The following is a 14,120-nucleotide window of genomic DNA, read 5'->3' on the forward strand; positions in this document are numbered from 1 at the left end:
TTCCCAAATAAAAATTAAGTTGCCGAAGATTCAAACCTAAATAATGACGAAGACCACACTGCCTTTCCATAATACAACCACAGAAGAGAGAATAATGAGGACTTCTTACCCATGACAGTGAAACAAACAAAACCTATTTGAATATTTTGGCTCTATATCTAAGGGCCGTCTAAAGCAAAGAAAATAATAAACAATAAAACACTTACAATAAAAGCTCTCGGCTAAAAATTCATTTTTTTTTTAATAACCTTGGCATCATTACTTTTTAACGAAAAGTTCAGCCAAGACTGTGTGATAAAAGTCAACATTTTACAAGCTAAAAAGGTTCATCCATTGAACTAACTGTATTTATTAAAAATTGGAATAATTTCTTAATGCGATATTTGCCTTCTCTGCAGCTAATCTTGTAGTTCTTTTGGGATTGGAATTGTTTTTATTCGTTCCTATTTTTGTTTTATCTTGAATTATATTATTTTCTATAATTAATTTTGTGTACATAGGGTTGAGTGTGTATTATATACACACTCAAAAGAAAACACACAAATAAATTTTGTTTAAAAAACAATTTACGTGTTGCATTTACAAGTAATTTAAGTATAATGAATCTTCTCAATTCTTGTAAGGATAAAACCCCAGTTACTCGTCTAAGAGGGATGTATCAAATACCATATAGTTGTGGAAATTAGTACATTCGTCGAACCCCACCAAAATTTAGGAACAAGATTACAGCAACAAAAAGAAAGTATTGAAAAAGCATTAAAATCTAGAAATAACTCCATACCTTTCGATTCAGCTTTAAGCAATCAAATTTTGCAAAATCTAAACCATTATGTTCTATTTGACGAAACAATTCTAATTAGCAATGACCTAGGAATGAGACAAACTGTCCAAGAGGCAATCGAAATCAAACGAAACTTAAATAATAATACGTCCCTAAATAGAGACTTGGGTGAATACACACTCAACCCTATGTACACAAAATTAATTATAGAAAATAATATAATTCAAGATAAAACAAAAATAGGAACGAATAAAAACAATTCCAATCCCAAAAGAACTACAAGATTAGCTGCAGAGAAGGCAAATATCGCATTAAGAAATTATTCCAATTTTTAATAAATACAGTTAGTTCAATGGATGAACCTTTTTAGCTTGTAAAATGTTGACTTTTATCACACAGTCTTGGCTGAACTTTTCGTTAAAAAGTAATGATCCCAAGGTTATTAAAAAACAAATGAATTTTTAGCCGAGAGCTTTTATTGTAAGTGTTTTATTGTTTATCATTTTCTTTGCTAAGGGCCGAAATATTCAAAAAGGTTTTGTTGGTTCACTGTCTTGGGAAAGAAGTCCTCATTATTCTCTCTTCTGTGGTTGACTCAAACCTATCTGTTTTTCTAGTTTTTATTCATAAGGGTAGCAGAGGGATGTACACTCAGCTTTACCACAAATACTAATAATTTATATCACAAAAACTAATTTACATTCAAGCTTAATAAGACATTGAAACCACATTTAAATTAGAATAGCCCACCAATTTCAAATCTTAACAAGGCAAAGTACTGATTTCATTGGCATCACGGGTGCTAATACGCGAAAATTTAGGAGTGGGAAGCAAAATGTATTCTTTAAAATCTGCGGGGGACTTTATTTACATGACTGACTTTTATTTACATAATAAACAAAAATATAAATTATTGCAGATATGAATCACTGCGCTAGGTAAAAATTTAAATTTTGCTAACGTGTAGCCATTAACTATATAATAAACATTCCTAAGGACATCCTAAATTAAATAATAAAAAAACTACATAAATGCTCCTAGAAGCATCCTACACTGGTTACAATAATAATGAAAGGAAAAAAAAGACAATCACCTTCTCTCAGACACCCCCAGGTTAATAGCCCTCACCCAAATACAACTCCTCCGCCCTAGCCCTTCAACTCACTCCTCCCTCCAGTCCTATAGCCCATTCCAATCCCCCAAGTAAAAAAAATAAAAAATAAAACTAATTTCCCAACAAATACTTTTTTAATCTTTTTTTTAAACTGTGGGAGGTGCTCAGCCTCACTAACACTTACAGGAAGTAAATTCCTGTGGGGAGAGGGGCGTAATTTGGTGCAAACTCTAAAAAGGAGGGAGAGGAAATCTAGGTGAAGGTGGGGGAGCTCAATGTATCCCTTAGCAGATATTCAGTCCATGCTGAACAGATATACTGTGATCAGCAACATAGTTTCAGCAGGACCGTATTGACTTTTCAAGTTTTTTCCCCTTTCAGGTTTAAAATCATGTTGATTCTGCTTATGCATTGAATATGTAGTCAAGGTATGTCAAAGCCAAGTCAAGGTAAGTCAAGGTGTTTTTATTGTTTTAAACACCTGCCCAACTTGGGAGCAACCTGCTTTTCTTTCTACCTAGATGAATAGCCGAAAAGGAAGATCTTTGTAATCCGTCATTCTTCGTTAGTAAAGCGTTTCCTAGTCATTTCAGCCTTTCTCAAAAATAATTAATCGAATATCTTTCTCATAAGTAATCCTTAGTGTCAAATTAGGTTTGTTTACTTGAATTTAGGTCTTAACATGTGTTAATGTTTATTATCATTCACTGAAACTGATCTACAAAAATTCGAAAAATCACTTCCAAAGAGATTTTTGTACCATATTTCTATTTTTGAGTCGCAGGTGGCATTGAAGACACAGCTAGAGAAGAAGATCCTATTGGTTGAACAGGTGACAAAGTTGGAGGTACATTTCTAGAAAGAAAAGAAGGATTTTTTGGAGTTAGAGGAGGTTGAGCACCTGATAAAGCCTTAGGGTAACCAGGTGACTTTGGTGGTAAAGGTAATTTAGGTCCACTTGGTGGCAAAACTCCTCCCGAATTGCTGCCTTGTGGACCAGAAGGCAATGCAGGCAAAGGTCGTATTGAGTTTGTTAGTGGAGGGGGTATACCACCTTTAGAGTTTGGACGAGGAGATCCTACTGGTGGAAGATATAGCACTGTCTGAGGTCTGGTGCCAGGAGGAATAAATGAATTCTTCAGAGGTGGAGGATGTTGAACATTTGCTCCATATGTGGGGCAGCCAGGTGGCTTTACTGGTAAAGATAATCCAGTTCTTCTTGGCGGCAAAGCTGTTCCTCGACAAATGCCTGGTGTATCAGAAGGCAACTGAGACAAAAGCAGCCCTGATTCAGTAAGAAGAGGTGATGTAACATCAGGTGGCATAGGCATACCAAAAACAAAAATTTGAAAGTATACACATTCTAGAGCCATTTCAACATTGAGCCAAGTCAGGCTGGAAAACAACTAACTAGTTTTATGCCTTTGTGATTATTTGAACTTTTTTTCCTACTTTGAAAAATTAACCTAGAAAGAACCTGTAAATGGTTTCAACAAATTCTTCTACTAATTACACTATTTGGTTCATTCTGAGATAGTTGCCAGGCTGTCAGCTAATTGAAAGGGGTATTTGCGGACAAAGGTGCTACTAAGAGGGGGTCCCCCCTTAGTAGCATCTTAGTAGCATCTGAAGACCCATAAGGGTCTTCAGATAGGAATTTTGTTGGGCTTTACCCGATAAAAGTCGCAATCTTTCGGCGCAAAGTGAAGCCTCTGGATAGGTGCCCTCTGTTAACTTTTGACTTATAAAAAGGTAACTAGACCTTTTTCAATTTCCAATCAAATGAGCTGTGTTCGAAGTTTATATGACCACCCCTTACATAAAAACCTTATACCCCTCTCCGGGGCAAATTTAGAAAAAATAGATTTCTCAAAATTTGTATTGAATAGATTTGGAGAAAAAGGGGTAGGGGGAAGGCTAGTAGTGCTAGGATCTCTTTTGACTTTTAAAAAGTAAACTAGAACTTTCAATTTCGAATCAAATGAGCCACCTTCGAAGTTTATGCGACCACCCCTTACATAATAACCTTTTACGCATCGGGTAATAACTTAAAATATCTGCCCCCGGTTTCTAGGGGCTTTGTTAACCCCAGAGCTTTTATCTGATGTTTGAACTATTTTAAAAAATGACTACCTCAAAATTGTTATCGACTGGGTTTGGGAAAAAAAGGGCTATGGGGAGGTGTAGTTGCCTTCGGATCTCTTTTGACTCTTCCAAAGGGAACCTGAATTTTCAATTTCAAATCAAGTGAGCCCTCTCCGAAGTTTATACGAGTATTTCTTCCATAACAACGGTATATGCCCCTAGAGCATAACGTACAACGCCAGCCCCCATGTCGCGGGGGTTTGTGTTGACACTGGAGTTTTTCTTATCTGATATTTGAACTATTATGAACAAAATGGCTATCCCACAATTTTCACCGGATAAGGACTCTTAAAAAGTAAACTAGAGCTTTCAGTTTCCTATCAGTGTTCAATAGAACAAAAGTAATTGCAATAATCTCTATTGAACCCAGAGTAAGCCTCTAATAATATTAGATTAAAAAACAAGTTTTTCCAACTGAAAGTAAAGAGCAACATCAAAACCTAAAACGAGCAAAAACTACTATGCATACGAAAGGGGTTGCCCTCCTCAAGACCTAGCTGAAAAATCTTATTATTCTAATTAAACAGCCTCTATGTTACAGGATTCGTTTATAAAGAATTGTGACAAAACGTCAAACTTTAGCGTAAAAAGCAAGGTGTCGAGGAGGGGGCAACCCCTTTAATATAAGTAATAATTTTTGTCCATTTTAAGTTTTGATGTTGCTCCTTGCTTTCAGTTAAAAAAAATCTTTTTTTATTTAATTTCTGATCGTTTTCAAAAATGACAGGAAATCCAGCTCCCCCTCCATAGAAAGTTCATCCCACCCCACACAAAATTCCCCCATGAAAATTTCCTCCCACAAAAAATACCACTCCCTCTCCAACCACTTAAATCCCCCCAGATAATTCCGTTTTAGCTGAGAATTCCACCCGGAAAAGTTCTTGCGGACGATTCCAAGTAAAAAAATTTCTTAGCACACTTTCATTTGAAAAAGACTTGATTCTGATTTTCTTTAAAATCATACCACAATCCCCTCCTCTGTGGAAAAACTTTCCCACAAATAGGCTAACCCCCCACTCCCAGTAGAAAGCCATTCCAGCAGAAAGTTCCCTATGGAAAATTTGTCCCGTGGAAGATCCTCCCTACGGTAAGATACTCTAGACAATTCCAACCTGGTAAAAATTTCCCCCGGCCGATTCTCCTTAACATCCCCACATGTGAAACTGAGTCGGCAAATATAAAGTAAGACAAATAAAAATAATTTCGTATAGGAATTCTGGCAAATTGCTCCAGTGAAAAATTTCCCCTGGAAAGTTCACTCCTCGGAAAGTTCCCTCTCTAGGAAAATTCTCCCCATGGTCAAACTCCATAGCAGAAAATACACCCCCTTCCACTGAAAAATGTCTCTATCCTTCCCAATACCAAATACTATACGTAACAATGGGCAAAATCCATAACATACAGACCTTTCCCCACGGACTGTGTGGGGTGGTGTTATCCCAAAAGGCATAGTTACTGGACTTTTCAGAATGGCTATCGCAAAATTTTGAAAATTATGACTGGTCGACCTTGAGGAAAAAAGGATAGGAGGGGGCTTGTATCCCTCCTCATCCAATCTTTCTGGTTTTTTAGAAAGGGCACTACAACTTCTAATTTACGTCAGAATGAGTTCTTTCCCGATATTCTAGAACTATTCTGAAACTTAATCATCTTTTTATTTCTGGATATTCTTGATTTGCATTTTGCAGCAAATATTTCACCATAATTTGGGTATATAGTTTTTAAAATCCGACTTAGAGATCATTTTTTCCATAGCATGAGACTTTTAGTTGAAAATAAGCATAGCCATTTATAGAGAGCTAGGAATAAGCCTGTTTGTTAAAAATCCGATATCAAGACTAAGTTTAAGATATCAACTTCTCCAGATTGCCAACAAATATAAGCTATTTCACATAGCAAGTGAATCACCATCACTCTATAGATATATCAAATAAATAAAAAAGTTTATAAATATTAAGAAATGATAAAAAATATATAAAATTAAAGAGCGTAAAGAGCGTTGAGGAGGGGACAGTCCCTTTCATATACAAAAGTAATTTCTGTTCGTTTTAAGTTTTAATGTCACTCCTTAATTTCAGTTACAAAATTTGTTGTTTTTTTTTATTTAATTTCTGAACTCTCATACAATTCCGAAAAAACACAATTTGCATAAATGGTTTACTTAACAACCAGATCCGGTAACGACCTTCCCTTGCAACCAGATTGTATATACTTCGAGCTGAACGTAATTTGCATACTTACATGAGTACATAATTTGCATGTACCAACCACTACATATTGCCTATACTCCGGTGTGGCCGCAATTTGTATACTTACATGAGAACATAACTTGCATATACCATCCATTACCTATACTCCGGCAGGGACATAATTAGCATATTCATGTGAGTACATAGTTTGCAAAACCGGTTTACAAAGCAAGCAGATGCAATAATGACGTTTCCTAGTAACCGGGTTTCTTATACTTCACAGAGTACACAATCTGTCTACCTGGTTCACCTAGCAGCCAGATCTGGTAATGACCTTCCATAGCAACCAGATATCCTATGAAAACAAGTGGCACACCTCAAATGCACATTCCAGCCGGTACGTATTGCATAAATTCCGGTTTAGTAGGATTTTAAAAACTTTTACAAGATGACCCAAATTTAAATGAATCAAAAAGCGACCACTTTGATGAAGTCTGCTACTCCTTTTTTCTTATGATGCGCGCTTGGGTAAAATAAACTGGCGAACTTTTGTCCCCAATGATTAAATTATATATTATATAATTATAATAGTATAATATATAATTATATAATTATAGCTTATTTTTAGAGGGAGCTGATGTTCATTCGTGACCCAACTCCAAGGATCCCCAAAAAACCTCCCTAAGCTTTTTACCCCCACTCCCACTATTTTTAACCTGAATTTTTTTGAACTTTGATTTTTTAAAACTTGAATTACTTCAATTGTATTGTTATGTCTTAAAATGACATTCAATATTCCTATAACAAAAAAATACACTTGTGATCTTTTCAAAATACAAGCGAAGATGATATACATACGTTAGTCGTGATTATTCAAATTAGAAAAATAGAACCTGTAGACATTTCTTCCTTTTTGACTTAAAAAAAATTCGACTTTTTTCGTGTTTTAAAATCTCAAAAACAAAGGTAAGCAGAGAAACAGAGAGAGAGAGAGAAAAAAGAGAGAGAGAGAGACAGAGAGAGAGAGAGAAACACATTCATTCAAACACACAGAATCAGACACAGAGACAAGCAAAAAGCCACTCAGACACACAGGTACAGAGACAGAGAGAGCAAAAAATACATACAAGCACACAGATTAAGAGACACAAACACACAAAAACTAGACAGAGACAACCAAGCAGCCACTCAGACACACAGATAAAGAGAGAGAGAGAGAGAGGAGGAGAGAGAGAGAGAGAGAGAGAGAGAGAGAGAGAGAGAAAGAAAGAAAGAAAATCACATACAAACACACATAGTCAGGCACCAAAATAAACAAAGACAGACAAATACCTTTGTTCCAGTTAGGTTCATTTTGGCTCACATCGTGGTGAGCCACGAAAAGTGAACATAAATGAGACGAGCTTGGACAAAATTATTTGAAAAAAGGTACGGTTTTAGGTTGGCTTCAGGTACCCAGTTGCAGGTAAAAAAAAATCAGTAGTGTTTTGATTTCATATGTCTCTAACTCTAAAAAGAATCCGATTTATCTCTCTTAGACTTTGGTAAAAACCTATTTCACCTATTTCAGACTCTAGTGTACCCCTTATGAGCTAGTAGTGGTGTCTGGGTCTGACCAAATCAAGATATATTCACAGTTCATATGTCTCTAACTCTAAAAAGAATCCAATACATCTCTCTCAGACTTTGGTAAAAGCCTAATTCACCTATTTCAGACTCTATTACATCACTTGGGGGGCTGGTAGAGTGTCTCTGTCCAAATGAATCTTGAAAAAGTCTCACTTCATATGTCTCTAACTCCAAAAAATCCAATTCATCGCTCCCAGACTGTAGTAAGAACCTAACTTACCGATTTCAGACTCTATTTACCACTTGTGAGCTGGTAATGGTGTGTGTGTATGACTCAGTTTCGATAAATTCCCACTTCATATGTCTCTGACTCTAAAAAGTCCAATTCATCTCTCTCGGAGTTTGGTAAAAACCTAATTTACTTATTTCAGAATAAAGTATATCAATTCCGAGCTAGTAGTAAAGTCTGTGTCTGACTGAATCTTGATAAATTTCCACTTCATATATCTCTAACTCAAAAAAGAATCCGAATCATCTCTCTTAGACTTCGGTAAAAACCTAATTCATCTATTTCAACCCCTAGTATACCACTTGTGCAGTGGTAATTGTGTCTGTTTCTGACGGAATTTTGACAAATTCTCGCTTTATTTGTCTCTAACTCTAAAAAGAGCCCGTTACATCACTCTAAGACTTTGGCAAAATCCTCATCCACCTATTTCAGACTCTAGTATACTCCTTGTAAGCTGATAGTATTGTCTTAATGAATCTTAATAAATCCCCACTTCATATGCCTCTAACTCTAAAAAGAAACCGGTTCATTCTGTCAGACTTTGGTAAAAACATAATTTGCCTACTTCTGACTCTAATATACCACCTGTAAGCTGGTAATAATGTCTAACCGAATCTTGATAAATTGCAACTAGATATATATCTAACTCTATAAGGAATCTGATACATCTCTCTCAGACTTTGGCAAAAACTTATTTCACATATTTTAAACTTTAGTATACAACTTATGAGCTGGTAGTAGTGTATGGGTAAAATGGAATCTTGATACATTCAAAAATATGTCTTTCACTCTAAAAAGAATCCACTTCATCTCTCTCTCAGACTTATTATAAATTCCCACTTCATCTGTCTGTTACTCTAAAAAGAATCCAATTTATCCCTCTCAGACTTTGATAAAAACCTATGTCACCTATTACAAATTCTAGTATACCACTTGTGAGCTGGTAGTAGTGTCTGTGTCTGACTGAATCTTGATCAATTCCCACTTCATATGTCTCTAACTCTTAAAAAAATCCTGTTCATCTCTCATAGACTTTTGTAAAAACCTAATTCGATTATTTCAGACTCTAATATACCACTTGCGGGTTAAAAGTAAAGTCTGTGTCTGACTGAATCTTGATAAATTTCCATTTCATATATCTCTAGCTCTAAAATGAATACAATTCATCTCTCTCAGACTTTGGTAAAAACCAAACTCTCTAACTCTAAAATGAATACAATTCATCTCTCTCAGACTTTGGTAAAAACCAAACTCACTTATTTCAGCCCCTATTATAACACTTGTGCACATGTAATAGTGTCTGTTTCTGACTGAATCTTGATAAATTCTCACTTCATATGTCTCTAACTCTAAAAAGAACCCGTTACTTCTCTCTGAGATTTTGGCAAAATCCTAATTCAGCTATTTCAGACTCTAGTATACCAGTTTTGAGATATCAATAGTAACTGACTGAGTCTTGATAAATCCCCACTTCATATGTCTCTAACTCTAAAAAGAAACCGATTCATCGCTCTCAGACTTTGTTAAAAACCAAATTTACCTATTCCAGACTCTAGTACACCACTTGTGAGCTGGTAGTATTGTCTGACTGCATCTTGATAAATTCTTACTTCATATACCTCTAATTCTAAAAAGGATCCGATTCATTTCTCTCAGACTTTGACAAAAGTCTAGTTAACATATTTTAGAATTTAGTATTCAATTTATTAGCTGGTAGTAGTGCATGTGTCTGAGTGAATCCTGATACATTCAAACTTCATTTGTCTCTAACTCTAAAAAGAATCCGATTCATCTCTATCTTATAGTTTGCTAAAAACCTAATTCACCTATTTCAGACTCTAGTATACCACATGTGAGTTGGTAGTAGTTTCTGTTCCTGACTGAATCTTGATAAATTTTCACTTTATATGTCCTTAACTCTAAAAAAGAATCCAATTTATCGCTCTCAGATTTTGGTAAAAAGCTAATTTTTCGTCTGATTTGATAAAGCGATGTTTCCTTAGAGTACAAAAAGAAAAAACAGCAAAAATTCATTAACCCTACCCTACTCCCCCATTAAACCTGCGAGAATCCAAGATATGTATGTTTTACAATAGTCAATAAGTCGTGCGTTTCTGGGAAATGCTTTAGAAATCTGAAATTAAGGAAATTCATTCGTAGTGCTTTCGGCCCTGGGCAATACTATATCGAAGTTTGAAAACAAATACAATCAAGGAAAACACTTTTTATGCGGTTTTTCTTCTGATTTGATAAGCAAGATTTCCTCAGAGTAATAAAAAGAAAAAACAAGAGTTCCCATTCTCCTCCCCCATGAAACCTAGGAGAATCCAAGATATGTCCGTTTTAAAAGTTCTATGCGTTGTGTCTTTCTGGAGAATGCTTCAGAAATCTGAAATTTAGCAAATTCAGTTCTATTGCTTCAGGTCCTAGACTTTGGTAGATCTTAAATAGAAAACAAATGCAATCATGGAAAACACCTTTTATGAGGTTGTCTTCTGATTTGATAAGGCGGGAATTCCCCAGCATGCAAAAATAAAATAAAATTAAGAATTCCCACTCTTCTCCCCCATTAAACCTACGAGAATCCGAGATAGGTACGTTTTTACAAAATTCTATACATTGTTTGTTTCTGCAGAATGCTTCAGAAATCTGACATAAAGCAAATCCGATCATACTTTTTTCGGTCCTAGGCTTCAGCAGATCGTAATTAGAAAACAAAACCAATCCTGGAAAGCACCTTTTATGAGGTTTTCTTCTGATTTGATATAGAGATTTCCTCAGAGCACAAAAAAAATTAAGAATTCCTAAACCCTACCCCGCTCCACTATTAAAACCTACGCGAATCCAAGATATGCACGTTTTAAAAAACTCTATACGTTGCGTCTTACTGAGGAATGCTTCAAAAATCTTAAATTAAGCAAATTCAGTCCTACAGCTTTCGGTCCTAGGAAATAGTGGATCGTAAATTAAAAACGAACGTAATCCTGGAAAGAAACCTTTTACGAGGTTTTTCTTCTGATTTGATCAAGCGATATTCGCTCAGAGTACCAAAAAATATTAATAGTTACCACTCCACTCCCCCATTGAACCTAAAAAATTCGGAGATGTGTATGTTTTTACAAAATTCTATACCTTGTGTCTTCCTAGAAAATGTTTCAGAAATGTGAAATTAAGTATACTTGATCCTACTGCTTTCTGTCCTAGGCTTTAGTAGATCGTAAATTGAAAGCAAAGGCAATTCAGGAAAACATCTATTATGAGGTTTTTTTCTGATTTGATATAGCGAGATTTCCTCAGAGTGCAACAAATAAAAACAAATTAAGAATTCCTTAGCCCTACTCCACTCCTCCAATAAATCTACAAAAATCCTAGATATGTATGTTTTACGAATCTTATACGTTGGGTCTTTCTGGAGAATGCTTCAAAAGTCTGAAATTAAGTGAATTCAGTCCTACTGCCAAGTGAATTCAGTCCTATAGTAGATTGTAAATTAATAGCAAATGAAATCCTGGAGAACATCTTTTATGAGATTTTTCTTCTGATTCGAAAAAACCTCAAGTTCAATCTGCATTGCACAAAAAAAATTGAGACAAATTGAAAATAGAATCAAAATGAATCTTAGGAAAATGCTATAACGTTCAAATTCGGTTGACCCACGCTTTGTCTCATTTAAATATTCAAGTTCAATATGTATCGCACACGAAATTGCTAAAAATCGAAAATGTATCAGGGAGGTATTCAATTGTCTTTCTTTTTCATGGTATTAGGATGCCATAAAAAAAAAATAAACTCTGGCCTATGAAAAACCTCAAAAAGTCCTCTGGTCTTGCTTTCCCCATTTAGCATAAACAGCGAGGCATTCAATAGTCATTCTTTCTAATGGTATTAGAATGTGACTAAGAAAACTCTGGCTTATGAAAAATCTCAAAAAATATTCTGGTCTTGGTTTCACCTCTTAGCGTAAACATCGAGGCAAACAATAGTCGTCTTTTCCCTTGTATTAGAGTGTCCACAAAGAAAAATAAAACTCCAGCCTATGAACCTTCCAGGAAATCTAAAAAAAATCCATTAGGCCTAAACCCAGTGAAGTGCATAAAGAGGGTTTACTCCGAATTGATGGGGGAAGGATAATATCTGGACTAATCAAAAATGTTCTAAGTCCAGCAATTCTACAGTGTATTTCGACTATGCTGAACAAAATGGCCATCTCAGAATTTTGATCAGATGAGTTTTAGGGAGGAAGATCGGCGGGAGGTTGCCTTCCAATTTTTTTGGTCACTTAAAAAGGGCACTGGAACTTTTAATTTCCATTCGAATGAGCCCTTTTCCGATATTCTAGCTCTACTGGTTGGATGCGATCACCCCTGGGAAAAAAATAAATAAACACGCATCCGTGATTTTTCTTCTGGCAGAAAATACAAAATCCAACATTTTTGCAGATGGAACCTTGAAACTTCTACAACAGGGTTCTCGGATACGTTGATTCTGATGGTTTGATTTTCATTAAGATTCCTTGACTTTTAGAAGGGGTTTCTTCCGTGTTCAAAAAATCTGGCAAATTTTCTCAGGCTCGTACATTTTGATCGGTAGCATTAAATTTAATGAATCTTATTTTTTTTAAATAGATATAATAAGCCGATTCTTTTGATATATCGATTGATATCAAATTTCTGTTTTTTAGAGTTTCTATTGCTTTTGAGCCGCATCGCTCCTTGCTTCCGTCTAAAGTTTTTTCCGTCTAAAGTAGCGGAGATTGAATGTATTATTGATTTAGTAATAATTTGTTTTATGCAAAATATAGTTTATAGATTTTTTGTAATTTTTTTTCTCTCCCCTATTTCCGTGAGTCAATGTTCCGTGAGTCAATGAGGGATTGAAGTGCAATTTATTTTTTTCATTTTTATTTTGGGAGTTTTTGGTGAATAAAGTCAATAAAGTGAATAAAGTCACAGTTATTGGTTCAATGCTAAGCACCCCTGAAAAAAAAAAAAAAAAAAAAAAAAAAAATACACATCCATGATCTTTCTTCTGGCACAAAAATTCCACATTTTGTAGATGGGGGCTTGAAACTTCTACAAAAAAGGTTCTCAAACAAGAGGTATAAGGCTTAAGAAAAAGGTGTCGGCTCGGATTTGAAAGCTACCTTATCTTTCTTCAGGTTAGGGCTTGGTTAATTTCTAATTAAATAAAAAAAACTAAGTCATTTAACTGCAAGTAAAGAGCGACATTAAAATTTAAAACGAACAGAAACTATCCCGTATATGAAAGGATTTTCCCCTCCTCGACGCCTCGCTCTTTACGCTAAAGTTTGTTACCCTTACACTCTTCTGTGTGTTTTATGTCTAACATTTCTGGGATTTGAAGCCAAGTAGTGGTTCGGTTTTGATGCCTGAGCTAATTGGCTATGTGTAGTTAGATTGTCTTTGTCAACGTAGTGATAATCAGCGATGCAAGGGTAAAATGTGACTTAAATTATCCAAATAAGATACAAAATTTTGAATATAGTTCTGACAATAACTGAACTATGATCACTCAGCAATATTGACAAGAAACAAGTGACAAACCAAGTGGAATTTAATTGGCAGTCAAGGGAATTTAATTGACCTGGATACAGTCTAAAGGGAATAAACAGGGATGTATAATTGTAGTCCAAACATAGTTGGTGATTTTCTAGTCGAAAAATACCCTGATATTTAGAACTTTTAATAGATTAACCTATTGAAACTCTTCTATCCAAGTATATAGTGGATAACACCCAAAACTTAAAGATAAGCAGGATATAGGATTCAAACTCTATACCTGTATGCTGTACATTCGATTCACAGTTACGATCCTCAGATATATCAGCATTTCAAAAATTGTATCCTTATTTTTGTTTCTGTAAATAATTTTCCTATCAGAAACACCGAGGCTATATTGACTGTGATGTAAAATTTCTTTTATATTTGTACCGTGTATTTTATCTTAATGTTAAAATTTTAGAATAGTAATTAAATTTTAAGCACTGTTATTAATGTATGTAAATTGTTTTTC

The 14,120-nt window shown here is 35.0% G+C and overlaps 1 protein-coding gene across 11 annotated transcripts in view; it reads right to left on the bottom strand.

Moving 5' to 3' along the window:
* LOC136030527 (DNA repair protein RAD50-like) overlaps nucleotides 1-14,120 on the bottom strand; it is a 227,783-nt gene that overhangs the window by 137,609 nt on the left and 76,054 nt on the right. The window contains exon 2 of one of the 11 annotated variants that reach the window (XM_065709560.1): nucleotides 782-867. The exons of 9 other annotated variants lie outside the window; for them this stretch is intronic. The gene's annotated coding sequence lies outside the window, so the exon portion shown is untranslated. Of the gene's footprint in view, nucleotides 1-781; nucleotides 868-2,572; nucleotides 2,751-14,120 lie in introns of those variants that run through there. One more of the 11 variants, XR_010618327.1, reaches the window with a different exon arrangement.

The sequence above is a fragment of the Artemia franciscana genome, chromosome 8 (assembly GCF_032884065.1).
Source record: "Artemia franciscana chromosome 8, ASM3288406v1, whole genome shotgun sequence".
In the NCBI taxonomy this organism is placed as follows: Eukaryota; Metazoa; Arthropoda; class Branchiopoda; order Anostraca; family Artemiidae; genus Artemia; species Artemia franciscana.